General features: G+C 51.2%; 1 long non-coding RNA gene and 1 pseudogene across 1 annotated transcript in view; one reads left to right on the top strand and one right to left on the bottom strand.

Annotated features, from left to right (window-relative positions):
- LOC132655101 (uncharacterized) overlaps nt 1-15,840 on the bottom strand; it is a 149,758-nt gene that overhangs the window by 103,052 nt on the left and 30,866 nt on the right. The window lies entirely within an intron of this gene.
- LOC110547364 (small ribosomal subunit protein uS8-like) lies at nt 1,915-2,294 on the top strand (annotated as a pseudogene).

Here is a 15,840-nt window from a genome sequence, read left to right as displayed (position 1 = left end):
TTTAAGTATAGACTCAGTTTATCCTCACCCTTTTGATTTTTTCTTCTCTTAAAATGTTATTTTAGAGTCTTAATATCATTCTAAAAATATATCTTACTCATCACATCCCAAGTTTTCAGAGTCTACTAACTCTGGAGACGATGAACTGATCCTGTATGTCCTTGGCCTTGCCAACGGTTGATGCCTAAAATTATGTCATCATTGTCATTAAGTCCAGGCTAAGCAAGCCTATTCTCATTTCCAGAAATCCAGGGAAGGTGGCTTGCCAAGAGGCAGAAGCATCAGGCCACACCTCAAAGCTCTCTGTGCAGTGAATGCTACAAATGAGCAACCTCACAAGGCAGCGTCCGCCCAATCCACTGCTCCCTTGGCAAGCTTTCTGTTCTGCATCTAAATCCTGAAACACCACCTGGAAGTCTCCAGGCAAGATGACAGGTGCTAAGTCAGGAAGACGGAAGGTGCTCAATACTTGCAAAATGAAGATTGCTTCAGGCACTAATGCATTTGCTCTACATGTGCTCAGTCCATTCAACAGATGACCATTCTGCCTTACAAAGGAAGAAATATACGCCACCTGATACAAGATGGATGACCCTTGAGGATGCTAAGCTAAATCCAGGAAGATCACCACACAAACATAAGCCAAGGGGATGATACAATAAGCTTTAAGTATTCCAGGGAGCCTCCACCACATTCTGCAGCCTTTTTCTTGAAGGTATGTAAAATCATCTCACCAACCCGGGCAGCAGCATACAAAAAACTGTATAGACCATGTATAGAACAAAGAGAATAATATTTGATACCCAAAATCCACAGAAGACATTCCTGGAAGGAGGCAGAACACATACACACAAGTTTAAAAATAAGAAAGAGGAAACCTACAGTTAAGATGAGAGTAAAACTCCGATGCCAAGGTCACCAGCAGAGAGAATTCTAGCAAGAGTCCTGGCTTCTAGGGCAGGATAGAGGTAGGTTTCCAAGCATCCTCTCTCCTGCTGGGCAGGAGGCAAGGCAACACACATCTCAGCCCTTTTCAGAATAGTCTGCATTAAGGGAAAAAAAAAAAATCTTTCATAGGATGGAAGAGCAGTAAGCTCTTAAAACCTGGGCTGTAGATGAGGTTGGTTTTGCCCTTACAGGGAATAAAATTTCTGGTCTGTCAGATAAGTAGAAGAGAAAGCCCTTGGAATGGCAACCTGGCCATAGAAAGACCAACAAAAAAATGCATAAAGCAAGGGAGCATTTCAGCACTTGAAAGGTCTTAGGATCTCCCCTAGGTCTGTTTTAACCTAAGCCAAGCCTAGAAATGCCTCTGCAAGAAGGTATTTCCTCTTGGTTTGCTACCTGGGCTTTTCTGTGAGCCACAGTGCTGCCTTCTTGCAACATTAGGTCACTAGACAGTGGCTTCCTCAGAGGAGAGGAGAGAAGTGTTGACTGAAGGTAAGAAGACAGCTTGCCTTCCATGATCCTGGAAATACTCAATTCTGTCATGTTTTGGTGGCTGTTGCACACAGGTACACACGTAAGACATTGTCCATACTTCCTATGATTTGTTCTTCTGATAATGAGCACACACACATATGTGGATGTTTTTACAAATCACTACAGGTTTATTTTATGCCCAACCATTGCAAGCTATTTGTTGGCAATGGTCTCAGTCAACAGGTCTCTCACTCAGACCACAAGTCCTCTCCACCAGACCACACCTGAAGAGAAGTCATGGACACACCATCCAAGCTGGGCCTGGTGGCGCAGGCTTGGAATCCTAAGAGGCTGAGGCCAGAAGATGCAGCTTCAAGGTCTGCCTGGGCTACAAAAGAGTTCAAGGCTACCCTGAACAACTTAACAACAGCTCATTAGAGGAAAAAAAAAAATTACAAAGCTTTTCCACTGTCTTTCCACGGCACCACCATAGTGTGCATGAATGTCCTGGCAGATGGTCTCAAGAGCATCAACGATGCTAAGGAGAGAGGGACACACCAGGCCCTCATCAGGCCATGCTCCTAAGTCATCACTCAGTTCTGAACTGTGATGATGAAGCATGGGAACACTGGTGGATCTGAGATCACTAATGGTCACAGAGCAGGGAAAATCACTGTGAGCCTCACAGGCAGGTTGAGGTGATCAGCCCTTGATGTGATGTGCAACTCAGAGTCCTAGACAAAAGGCAGAATGGTCTGCTCCTATCCTGTCAGCTTAGCTTCATTGGACTGACAACCTCAGCTGGCATCATGGACCACGGAGAAGCAAGATGAAAACACACAGGAGGAAAAACGCTGGGATTCTTTTTCTAGAGATGTAAAACATAAATGAAAGCTCTCTGTGGACTGTGAAAAAGAAAAGAAAAAAGAAAACATAACAAGGTGAAAGAGGTCTGAGGATGTAAGTCAGCCACAGAGCATTTGACTAACAAGTAGAGGCCCTCGAGTCAATCCCAGAACCAGAAGAGGAGAGAGGAAAGGGAGGGAAGGGAAGGGAATGGAAGGAGAGGAGAAAGGGGAAGAAGAGAAGAGAAAAAAAAAATCAGACCATCCAAGTAGCTTATTTTTCAATTAGATGCTTTTTGCAAGACAGCTTGAAAAGCAACAACAGCGAAACTGAAGACTTAACCCAAACTGTGCTGCAGGCTGTCACAGGCAAGCTCACATATGCCTTCCTTACGATGCGAAAGAGTCTCAATGTGGCATAATGTCAGATGTCCAAATTAGACATCCTACTTCTTCCACCTCTTGTCCAAGTGACCACATGTGACAGTCATGAAATGACCATAATAGTACGATACCACACACTGTGATTGCCAGAACCCCTCGGGGTATTAGCTACCCTACTCCAAATACACTTAGTATGTGCACACGTGCGTGTGTGCTTGTGTGTAGAAGCCAGGAGCAAACATCAGGGTCACCCTCTACTGACCTCCACCTTATTCTTGAAACAGGGCCTCTCACTGAACCTGGAGCTCATCGGCTGACTACATTCCGGGCCAGTGAGTCCATAGGACCTGCCCGTCTCCCCTCTACACCCAAGTGCATTGGGTTTCAGATCGAAGCCCTGCTCCTTGGTTTTACCCAGGTGCTAGGGATCTGAACTTAGGTCTTCAGCATTACAAAGCAAGCACTGAGCCATCTCCCAGCCCTAAACAGAGTCTTCTTATGAGAGAATTAACTCCATTCTTGGAGGCCCCACTCATGACCCAATCATTCCCCAAAGACCCTGCCTCTTACTATCACCAAACTGGGCATCAGGCTTCCACAGAGCAACCGGGATGGCAACAAGCATTCAAACCAAAGCACTGGCCACCCCTTAAAAAACTACACGGGATGTGAGCAAACAGTGACCCTCTACACACCCATTTACAGTGCCCAAGCGCTTCCTGCACAACAAGGAAGCTGTGTGCTGGTCTTGTCCACTAGGCTCTGTCACTTTCCCTCTAGTCACTCTGGGTCTCGCTCCTGTGACCTCTGAGAAATCTGACTCTTATTTGCCTAGTCACCATCCTGTGTGGTCACTCTGCCTTAGGTCACCATGAACCCTTGTCTGATACAGATTCCCAAGCCTGGCTCCCCATTGGCTGAGTCAGTCTGGGGTGAGGCTTGGAGCTGGTGCATGAGTAAGCAGACAGTTGAGAGCCATGCAGAGCACAGGCTACACAGGCACTGGCATGTGACCCACCATACTGAATGACCCCGGGTCTGGCTTGTGTCCTTGACACACACTGAGTCTGTAACCCAGGCAGCATCCTCCTTGCTGCCCAGCCCCACAGGGAGTACCTGGTTCAATATGCCAAAGGACCTGGTACTACAGGGAGCGTCCCTGGTGTTTCTCCTTGTGTTCTCCTTGTGTTTCACTCACCTTCCTAACATTTAGATCGCTGCCAGCAGCTCAAAGCCCGTCATCCATTCTATACTTCTTCAGCCTTGAGACTTTTTTTATGCCTCCTCCCTGACAACCTCCCCACATACTGGCCAAGTCTTCCTCTGGGCTCTGCAAATGGCAATTTCCCAGACAACTCAGAGAGGAGCAGGCCCCTCAGCCACGCCCCCTGAAAGTCTCTCAGGATGCCTGCTCTCTCAGAAGGGCAACCAGGCCCTCCCCATCAGGGCCCATCTCCTTAGCACTTCTCTGTGCCGTCCCCTCCTTTGTGGCTCACCCGTGCCATCCTTCCTCCTTGAAAACTTGGGTAAGCCTATGCTAACCACCCCAGCAGGCAATGACCACCTCTTCCTGTAGATGCCCAGCTTCCTTAGTGCCACTCCTATGCACGCTCCTTTCTGTCACATCTAGCTGTGCCCACGTGATCACAAACACTGCTTCACGAGTGGCTACTACGCCCTAATGCTCACCAAGCACCTGCCACTGCTGAGAATTCTCTCATTTACTCTTCCAGTTCCCAACAACTGTATGGGCTGCATGTAAAAGTCCCATTCTACAGATGAGGAAAGACACTGAGCTTAAGCCATGTGCCTGAGAGCACAGAACTAGTGGCTAGATGATAAACATCTTGAGGACCACACATGTATATATGCTCAGACCTTCCTAGAACCTTCTATGACATCACTCGGTAGGCACTCATCCAACTTACATGAAGGATGGTGCTGTGGTTTCAATGTGACATGGCCCTCTCAGGATAGGGCACTGAAGGCTGACACTGAGGGTTACAACCTGACTCTGCTTCCAGCCTGGACTCTCTGCTTCCCATCTGCCACCGTGAGGTGGGCAGCTGCAACGTTCTGCCACCATGGCCCACGTCCATCACAGCTGCCTAGGGATGTGAGCAAAATAAGCCACCCCTGTCTATTTCCCCTGTCACCGCCATGAGAAAAAATAATAATAATAACTAATGCAGAGGAGACTCACAATGGGAGAATGTCAGCTTTGGGTTATAGCATCCTGAGTTATCATCTGGCTCCGTTTCCATCTAGATGACCCTCCTAGAGGCCCCTGTCCCTACTTATAAACTGGGGTAATATGATTCCCCCTGAGTACTAACTGAAGTGTGGGATTTAGCTCAGGGTCCAGGATGCAGGAGGTATTCAACCAATCTTCACGTCATCTGTATACCTGGCCCCAAGGTTCACTCCTACCCCCTTCCATGTACATGCATGTATAGGGCATCACACGCACATGCTCATGTACACACACACACACACACAGGCACACACACAGGCATCCACGCACACAAGCACACCTTCTAGTAGCTGTAGAAAACTCCAAGAGTGACAGTTCGTCTCAGGTTCTCCCACACACTCCTCTGAGCACTGAGTCGGGAGTCATCCTGAAGGTTGGAGCAAGGAGCCCCACCGGATCCCTGGAGCAAGGCGTACTGCGTCACCTGGCCTACGGACCTGGCTGAGCACAGGACCACATGGCACCGAGACCTGGAGAACTCAGCCACTCTGCCAGCCCTTTCTGGGAGCTGCTGCTTCTCCCTGCATGCCTCATTAACTGCACAAAATAGAAAGCGCAGCCCTTGTGTTTCAGCCTCAGGCATTCGCTCGTGCTTTGTATTTAGAGTCCTGCATGTATCTGCGCGCGCGCGCGCGCGCGCACACACACACACACACACACACACACACGCACGGATACATTCACCTGCTGGAGGAGCAGGCCTCCATACAAAAGCGGGTGCAGGCAGGTGCACCCATGTGCACACACAGAAACCCAGGGTTTGGCTATCAGTGCACAGACCACAGCTAAAGACAGATCCGCTCACTACAGACCCTGAGAGAACCTATTAGTTTTCAGCTTGACGTCGGGAACAACAGAGCACAGTGCAGCCCTCTTTGCTCTCATGGAAACCAACAGTGTGGAAAAGAGAGGCGGAGCTGAGAGCATATTTAATCTCAAACTGTGGTGCCGACCACCCTACCACCACCCCATCGGCCCAGCTTGGTGGTGTACAGCTCTGTAATCACAGACGCTTGGGAAACTGAGGCAGGAGGATTGTGAATTGAGGTCCTGGTTGGGATTGACAACTAAACAAGACCCTCTCTCAAAATAATAGTAATAATTAATAATATTATGGAGGCTAGATGGATGGGTAGCAGTTAAGAGCACTGGCTGCTCTTTGCATAGGACCCAGGTTGAGTTCCCAGCACCCTCACGCTGGCTCCCAAATATCTTTTATTCCAGTTCCAGGGAATACAACGCCCTCTTCTGGTCACTGCATGCATGTGGTACATAGACATGCATACAGACAAAACATCCCTACACGTAATGTTCTTATTTAATAAAACAAAAACTCTACTCTGGTAGTATGAAAGCCACCCCATCCCTAGTCTCTCCGTGCTTTAGCAACTGGCTTCTGTCTACACAACGTACTCTCAGATAACCACTAGGAGGGTCCTGTGAAGTGTTCAGATAACCCCTGGGGAAGAGATGTGGACAGAGAATAGTTGCCTGGTTGCTGAGGACCAAGAGGCAATGGAGTAGGCCAGGAAAAGGCAGGTCTGATCATCTCTGAGATTTAAAATATTACCTCCCAGAGAGCTAAAAGAGATCACCCAGGGAAAATTTTTTAAAGAACAACACAGTTACTACAATGCGTCAAGCCATTATCTCTCCACCCATTTGTTTCTCTTCTCCACTTATCTGCCAGGACATGGGCTCCTGGCCTCTCCCTTCCCTGTCACTCCCATTCCTGCCTTCACGAAAGAACCCCAAGTCCTCTCCTCCCACCCCATGTGCAGGGACATCTGGGGCTCATGACTGAAGAACAAAATCTGCAATAATGTTGCCGGCCACGGCCCAGGAACTTTCCAAACGGTGGGAAAATGCTGGCCAAGCACAGAAGCCAACGGGAAGAGCCAGAACACATCTTCTTGGTGCCAGGGCTGGGACCTAGACCCACAAGTTCAGAGAGAAAGGCAGCCGGGAGAGGGTGCTGGGTCTATCTTCCTGAGGAACAGCTAGCAGACCATGGAAAGCCACAGGCAGCTGGACATGCTAACACTTCAGGGTGCAACAGCATGTGAGATTCCTGGGAATGTAAAACGAAAATCAATAAGGAAGCATCCAAGCGATGTCTAAGTTGCCAAGACATGTCCAGGCCGACTACACACCTCCAAGGTGCACCGGCTCATTTCAGGGTCCGCAGCACACTGGGGGTGTTTCCATCTGACTTAGAGGGGAGAAATGGCTTATGTGTCTTGGTGAGATATTGCCTTCTCTTTTCTAGGTAGAAAACTGACCACCCTGGCCTGCTCCAAACAAAAGTGGCCTCCGCATATGCCTCCAAGGCTTATCAACCCCAGTTCATCCTGTGAAAGAACACCAAAGGAATAAATTTTTAAAATGACTGTTCTAACAGCGAAGTGCGCTGCTCCTCGGAGATACCTCTGTGGACTCAAAGCTCAGAGCCAAGCATCAAGCAGCACAAACTAAAGCACAGCCCACCTTGAAGGCAATCACGTATAAGACACACACTGGAAACAACTCCCCCGGTTTCACAAGGACGACAGTGAGGGCTAGCTTGTCCCTGACCTCAAGTCATCATTTTATCATGGTGAAATGCTACTAGAAGAAGAGAAGAAACCCTGGGCAGGGGCAAGAGGGAAGTGCTGGGGTTGGTAAGCAGAAAGGTGGGAGTTGCTGACTGCCGACTACTTCCCGGCTCTGCGCCGTGTGCTGTACGAAGCACACACGCCAGCTTGTAGGGCCCCTCCCCATTTTACAGATGAGGGGATGGAGGTTCTGAACAGTAAGAAAACCTCACTGTTACGTGGGAAGAAAAATGGAGATAATGGAGGAGAGTAAGCCAAAGCCAGCTCCGACAGCCATGTAAAGGAGTCATGTGATCTAATCCACAGGTGAGAGTTAGTAGGCTCTGGGCCGAGAGGGCAGAGCTACATGTAGGAGCATGAGCTGCTAAGTAAAATATGAACCAGGAGCACAGGGTACCCACGAGGGGCTTGGAAGAGGCCACCCCCTGAAGGCACATAAAAACCTTATGGCCTTCTAGAGGGTCTCTAGGGCCTCACACTTAGCTTCTAAAGGAGTTCTTCCCAAATCCCCATCTCTACCAGCAAAAAGAGCAGACTTGGGAGGCCGAAGAGGTTCTTCACCCATCTGATGGTCCTGAAGGAAGCACTGTGTGCCACCCCCCCCCGTCTGCCTGTCTTTCCTGTCTGCCTAGGAAAACAAAAACACAGCCCAGGGGCTTCCAAAGGCACCCCCTTACTGGACGCCAGCTCGATTTGAAATACTTTGTTTAAACTATCTCTGTTAAACAACCCAAGTCCTCAAGAGCCTGCTGTGAAACTTGACTTCCTGGAAGTGCGGTACAGGACCACATGATGCTCACCAGGTCTGCACGCTGCGCCATGTCGCCTCTGCTAGAGGACCAAAGTCCAGGCAACGGTTTGCTTAGAGTACAATTGGTGATGTTTCCCAGGTCAGAGCACCTGACCCTGGGCTGAGGGTACATAGCGCTTCAGAAGGTAGGCTTCAGGCTGTGATGGACTCCCAAGATGCTCAAGTCCTGAACCCAGGAAGTTCGCTATAAGCTCTGTCCATCCCTGAGAAGAAAGGGCCTCCAGCTGTACCCTGGTTCAAGATGACACACATGACGGGCACAGGCTGGGCAGAAGGTTGACAGTGTTCAAAGCCGTGGGCAGGAGCTGGTTTGCTAGGCCTAGAAATGTATAAAGAAGCATGCTAATGGCTGCACTTCCTTCTTAGATAACATTTCCAGGAAGGCAAATGCATCAGAGAGGGCTGACCACAGCACCTATGGGACTGTGTCCTGAGCAGCTTCCAGTTCCGATCAAACCTCAAGATTTGTCACCCTCCCTGTCCAGAGCGCTCCTCAAACTCTCACAGGGCCCAGACTACAGTGATGCTTGGGGGGGGGGGGGCGGTATAAAAATTCCATGGGGATGGTCTGTCTGGGACAAGGAGCTGACTGTGCACTCATTCTCACATGGAGATTTTCCCCAGGCCTGTCCCAGGGACTTCCTTCAGGGCTGAGGAGTGGCGCTGTGTGTCACTCAGGACTACAGCTGCTGAGGGCTCGAAGAGAACAAGACACGCCTGTGTGTCAACCTGACGTTTGGGTGTGAGATTTCACACGGTTAGATCTAAGATGCCATATGCTGCACATCAGAAAGCACACTCACCAGCTAGGGGAGCCAGCAGACCGTGGTCAGGCCATCGCCACCACCAACAACCAGCTGACTCACCCCGGCCAACCAGCTACACTCTTCATGTACTGTGTCATCCGAAACGGCACACGTGATCCCTACCTTCCACAGTTAGATGCCAAAGAGCCTGTGGGGAACATCATCCGGGCATCACACGTGGTCGGTAAGTGGACATTGTGACAGTTGGCCCCTTTATCTGTGGTTTCAAATACCTAGGTTTCGGTCACTCAGTCAACAGCAGCATCCTGGCTGCAAGACCCTCTTCCTGATTGTACCGTCAACGAATGACTAACACTACAGCATGTACTCCGGCCGTCCACCTTACTCCATCTTACCCCGCATCATCCATAGATGTGGTCACCAGAGCATCAACAGAAGCTAAAGGACAATAGGAACCTTTCGGGAGAGGTCTCTCTCTCTCTCTCTCTCACACACACACACACACACACACAACTTCTGCCATCCCATGGAACTGCTGTAACTAATATCGTCACAGCAGTATCGTCGGAACAGTGTTACAGAAATCATATTGTTGTATTATCAAACTAATGCTCACTTCCTACTGTGCCGAGTTCAGACAGCAGGCTTTACCAGAAGGACACGTGTGCAGGAAAAATGCTGGACAAATATCATTCATCACTGCTCACAGCTCCAAGTGTCCACAGAGGTCTTGAAATGTATCCTGGTAGATGAGGGAGACACCTGTATTGACAGTCATATACAGTGTCCCAACCTAAAGTTCCTTCAGGACAGTCTTCCGCAACTCTTTGCAGAGAGCTGTTCTCACCACAGGCTGTCCTCAAACACATTTGTTAAAAATACCAGCCCCACCCACTGTCAGGTCGTTCCCAGGAGGGCACACCTGAGAATGTACCAAGGTCTCATGGTTAGGCACGTGGGAGGAGCCTCCCCGTGACGGTGAAGCCAGCACAGGGCACAGCTCAGCTCCTCAGCCCAGACAGACAGGAAATGCTGGCATCCCCTTGCAACACTTCACCAAGTTTCCTGAAAGTATAGCTAGAGAGTTATCTGCAGAGCCGAACTAACAAGGGCTGTTCCTTGTCCTGGCAGAAAAGATGGAGTCCAGCCCCAGCAGAGATTCAGGGACCAGCTCCACCTGCCTCGGCTCCATCCTGGCTTTCAATGGCTCCCATCTCCCTGGAGACTGACTCTTTTCTAACATGTGCCTATGTCATCATAAAGACACCTCTGTGCGGGAAGGATGGCTCAGCCATTAAAGGCTAGGTTTCACAATCAAAAACAGAAAAGAGACCGGACTCCCCTATGCTTTGCCATACAGAGCAACAGAGATACCTCAGGTGGCAAATCCTGAGAGAGTGGCAGCACCAGCAGAGGGATGCAGGCAGCTGCAGGTGACAGCAGTCTATGCCAAGTCCTTCCCCGTGGACACCTGTCCCAGAAGAAAGCAAATGCTGTCACCATGCTTCCAAAGCAGGTCCCACAGCAGCTGCACGCTGCTTCCTCTCCCTGTCCACCCATAGCCATCGCTCACCATCATCTTCCCATCATGGAAGGGGTTGAGTCACCCTTATTCCCCCTGATGGATGACACTTCAGCTGAAGCTCATTCACACCCAGGCGTCACCTCGGGCATTGCCCTGTGAAGCATCACCAATGAAAGGGCTTTTTCTTCTTGAAAGGAATCTGGGGAGCCTCAGCAAATGAGGCAGAAGGCAGGGTGCCTTAGAAGCCACCCCAGAGCTGAATCTGCTCTGGCCTGACCTAGTGGCTGTCTCCTCTCCTCCCCACAGCTCCACCTTCCTAGAACAGTTCTCTACCCTGGGCTTAGCCAAGTTAATGTCTGGGCCACAGCTCCTGCCTTCCAACTCCCAGAATAACGATTCTACACACACACACCCACAGAGGGAGAGAGAGAGACATACACACAGATGTACACACAGACGCAGACAGAGATACAGAGAGAAGCACACACAGACACACACAAAGGCACAGATACACAGAGGCACAGAGAAATACATATATACAAAGAGACGAACACAGATACACACAGAGAGAAGGGGTGCATACCACCCATAAAACAGACACATACCTGAAGATAATGGTCTTTACTAGCACAGGTAAGACATAGTAGAACACCCCACAACCCAGCCCCCATGCTGCCGTTGCCACCTTGGCCTATCACCACATTGGCATATATCCCTAACTTTGAGATTTCCTTGATGAGTTCCCCAGAACATCCTCTGTTTAAACCTCCAGGGCAGCTTCTTGCACAGGGTCTGAGAAGAAAGGCCTACCCAGTGACCTGAAAAGAAAGAGCCGAAAGCTCCAGCTCGGAGTGCCAAGGGCAGAGATGCACGCTGAAGCAGACCACACGAGGCAGAGTACTATGGGAAAGGCAGTGGGGGTACGTGCAGCAGAAGGATGACTCCAGGGTTCAGATTCTGCCTCTAAAATGTCCCATCGGGGGTGATCAGGCAGAGAACCACCTGTCTGGGACTCAGTTCCACACCATCCAGAGGTGAGCACAAGGGAGACGCTGAAGTCTCGGGAAGATTAAATAACAAGACCTTAGCAGAGCATGTCAGGGACCACTGGCTCTTTAAGAAACCATGTCCATCTGGTAGACAATAATCAACTCAGATGGATTAAAGGAAACGACTCAGTTCCATGGCTTTTTGCATACACTGTATAGATGGAGGTTTAGTCCATCTTACTGATGAGAGCACTGAACAGGGGAGTGTTTGTGAGTCCCTGAAGTCCCTGAAGTCAAGAGCTCGGTGGCGTGACTAAAGAGCCACGTTCCCACAGAGCTGCTGGGGGCCATGTGGACAAGGCAGATTTCAACGTGCCCGGGTTTCCTGGGCTGTCATAGGGCCCACATGCTGCACTGAACAACAGCGACATCCTTCCTGTCCGTGTCCCTGCCTCTTCCCAGAGGCTTGAGATGTCACAGAACTCCTGAGCCTTCAGGAGACACCAAGTGGTCCTCTCAGGGGTGAACGAGACACAGGCTATCATAAGGATAAAAGCATAACTCGTCTTTTGCCTGGCTACAGGAAGCCTGCAAGCCGAAGACAAGCTGGGGGTTAGGCTGCCGGACTAGGATAGCTTGCCCAGGTTCCTCCTCTCCCCCACCGGCCTCCCCAGCTGGAATGGGGTCACAACCTCCCTTAGCTCTGCCTCTGGGCACTGTGCACCCTGCAGGAAAGGCCAGCTCGGGCCCCACACTGAGCCTGGCCTGGGGGTGGGCAGATCTAGGAGGAGAGGCCTAGCCCCCATCCCCCCAGCACACACCAGCCTTCTGCGTTTGTCTCAGGGTCTTCCAATGGGGCAAGGGTCTGGTGCAGTGACCCCTGGAACCTGTGTCTTAGTCACTGGCCCAGGCAGCCTGGAAAAGCTCTGATCCCCACAGAGACACAGAGGGCTGCTGGGAAGGGAGCCCTAAACGGAGAGGCCTGAACTCAGGACCCCATTCTCTGTTTTCCAGAGAACAGCCCATCTTGAATGGAGCTGGAGTGTCGATCACGGTACAAAATGAAAAACGCTTCCAAACAGAAGGGTAGCTCCCCATTCAGCCCTCCCTGGAAGCTGCCATCCCATCAACCTTCTTCCAAATGCCTCCCCCACCAAACCACAGCTTCAGCGAGACACCACCACCCTAAATCCCTGCCTCTGCATCCCCAAAGAAGGACTTGGCTTAAGGCAGTGTCTGTCCACAAAGCAGCTTGTGAGGGAAAGCCTTGGCTCTGCAGTGAGCAGGGCGGCAGGACTGGAACCAGAATGAATGCAGTGACCCTGTTCACGGGTGGAAGGAGCACACGTTTCTGTGACCAGAATAAACCTGGGAGGGAGTGCAATCTGCCTCCAGGGCAATCTCACGAGGCTCTTTGTTTCCTCTGCACTTGGCAGCGTTTTACACAGAATGACTGTGACTGCAGAGGAAGCTCACCTAGGAAGAGTTACCAATCTCTCCGCCCTCCTCTGCTTCCTCTTCTTTCTCCTCCTCCTGCATTCTGTGTTTAGCCAGCTTTCTCTCCCAAGTACAAACTCCTGATAAGAGTTCGGATTGGCATATCATTTCTGCCCCAAAGAAAGTGATCACCAGGACGTGGTGGGGGTGGGGATGCAGATGGCTCTAAACTGGTCTTTGGCACACTAGGGCATCTAAGGAGCTGCTGGGGAAACCGCGGGGTTACAGCTCTGAACACAATACCAACGCCCCAAACTTCCTTCACTGCAGGAGAGACTAGCTCTGAGCGCTGCATTTGTGCTCAAGCGAATGGGCAGCAAGCGTCGGGCTCTGCACCCCACCAGCAGCCAGGGCACAGGCAGGCGCCGGGAAGACCGGGCAGCACAGCCTGGAGCTGAAAGCGAAAGCAGGAGCATGGTGGAGCCACAGCGCCATCAAGTGGCTTCTTTTCGAATGGTCACGACGTGAGTGGGGCAGGCTCAGGGACAACGTCCCGGGCTCCAGGCCTCAACTATCCCTGGAGAAAATAGCTGACACTCCAAGCTCTAGGGCAGGAGGGACAGACACCATCCTCCCAGGCGTGAGACAACCTCCAGGGCTGGCCTGGAACCTGCCTTGAAAGATGCTCCAGAGTTCCTGTTCCAACTCTGGGAGAGGTCATAATCCAGAATCAGTCCCTCCTGCAGCAATGCGTTCAATGGTCCTCAAGAGGTGTGCAGAGCAGAGAAGACACCCCCCCCCAGCAGGAGGCCTGCCAGTGGGTCTGCATCCTGCAGGGGATAGGGCTCCACAGAAGCGGCAAGGCAGCCACCAGCTGTTAGCCCAGGCTGTGGGAAGGAGCCTTGGGAATGGGAGCTGAGGCCCACAGCCCTGACAGGCCATGGCTTTACACCCTCCTGGAACTCAGCGTGTCATTAATTCCAAGTGCCTCCCGGGACAGATCTGGTCCTTAGAGACAAATTACAGAGAACCAGAGAAAGACACGTGATCTCCATTCACTGACCAAGGACTCAAAACACAACAATAAAAACGCACGCCTTGCGCACAGAGAAATGTTCCGGACCAGGGGGAAGCTGAGGCCCTATCACGCATACTACTTCCCGCACATTTACACCTGTGATAGAACTCAACGTGAAAAGCAAATTAAGCAATTAAGAGATTATCAATGAGTATTAATCAACCAGAACAAATATAGCAACATACTGTGCATAAAAATCATTCAACATTTACAAATTCGTTACTTCTGGAATTCCCTGCTTAATATTTCCTGACTACAATATCCAGCGGAAAACAGACTTGCAGAGATGGGGAGGGCAGTGCTCTGTGAAGGGGTGAAGCCGACAACAGGACAGCACAGTGGCGCGTCCTCTGTGCTAATTCCGCTGTACACGTGATCTTGTGATCCTGTTTAACCTTCACCACAACCTCAGGAGATGGGATCTTTTATGATTTTTTTTTTTTTTTAATAGGAATGGCAGAAGAGGGGCAAAGCCAGGCCTGGATTCCAGCCCTGGTTGGAGCAGGCCTTGTCCCCACCTTCACCCCGCCCCGCCCCTTCTTCACCTCCTCCTGTGCTGGCAGCCTCCAGGCCCCAATCTTCCACCTTGATGCTTCCCTCCCTCCAGGTGGATCCAGGTTTTATCAGACAGAGACTCACACATTTTTCTAGAGGGAGGGGCATCTTTACAGACAGAGCAGCTGTAACTATCCAGCTAGGCTTGGCCATTAGGGGCCGGGCCCTCCTTATCTTCAGGCGAGACCCACCCCCACACCAGCCTTATCACCTGGCCTCCAGGAAGCACATTCTGCGTGGGCCCCTCCCAGCTCCTGCAACTGACTTCCAGGCCAGCTTGCCCAGCTCGCCCTTGAAGCTGCCAGGACTCAAGGTTACTCAATGATACCCCAACTGCCCAGCACAAAGAAGCTGTTCTCAGCCCTCCCTCCTCCGGAGGCTCGCAGCCGCGACGTTCCCATTTGCAGACACACGCTTGCAGTTCATGCCTGTGTGGGTGTGTACACGTTGGGGGGGGTAAGGGTGGGGGGCGGATGTGTATGTACATGTGTGGAGGGCAGAAGTCCACCTTGGGCACCTTCTTGCACTGATTTCCGCCTTGGTTGTCAAGACAGGGCCTCTCAGTGAACCTTCAGGCTGGCTGCTCTGTGGACACGCTTGCATGCATGCGTGAGTGTCCTGTCTCTGCCTCTCCATGGCTAGGATCACAGCAGCCAGGCACACATCCTGGCCTTGCCTGGCTTTTAAGTGGGTCGTAGGGACCTGACTCAGTCCCGTGCCCCGGCTTCACTTTACCCAGTGAGCCACCTCCCAGAAACAGCTGTGCCTGGCAGCATCACAGCACGGTGGCATAACGTTTTCTTGGCTCCCTCTCACTTTGTGGTCACTTGGTGCTCACCAGCCCTCTGCTCCTTATATGGAAGAGAAGCCGGAGAGGGTGCCCCGAGTGAGCAGAGGCTCACAGGGCACTTGGCGAGGGCTTGGATGAAGCCAGGCTTATAGCTGTCTCTGTTGCTGTGACTCCCCCGTCGCACCCAGGGCAGTTTAAGAAGCAGATCACGCAGAACTTGAGGGACTGAGTGAGCCCATACTTGTAATGCCAAAGCTTAGCAGGGTGCCTGGCGCGGAACAGGGCTCCCAGTGGCTGCGTCCTCATCAGCCCTGAGTCCAGTCCATCCCATCTCTCAGTCCTAGACACTCAGTTACCTCACTTGCGCCCTGTGGAATGCGATCACCCGG

This window comes from Meriones unguiculatus, chromosome 7, assembly GCF_030254825.1.
Source record: "Meriones unguiculatus strain TT.TT164.6M chromosome 7, Bangor_MerUng_6.1, whole genome shotgun sequence".
NCBI classification, from domain to species: Eukaryota; Metazoa; Chordata; class Mammalia; order Rodentia; family Muridae; genus Meriones; species Meriones unguiculatus.
Note: the sequence above shows the minus strand (reverse complement) of the source record. Positions and strands in the feature narration are given on the sequence as shown.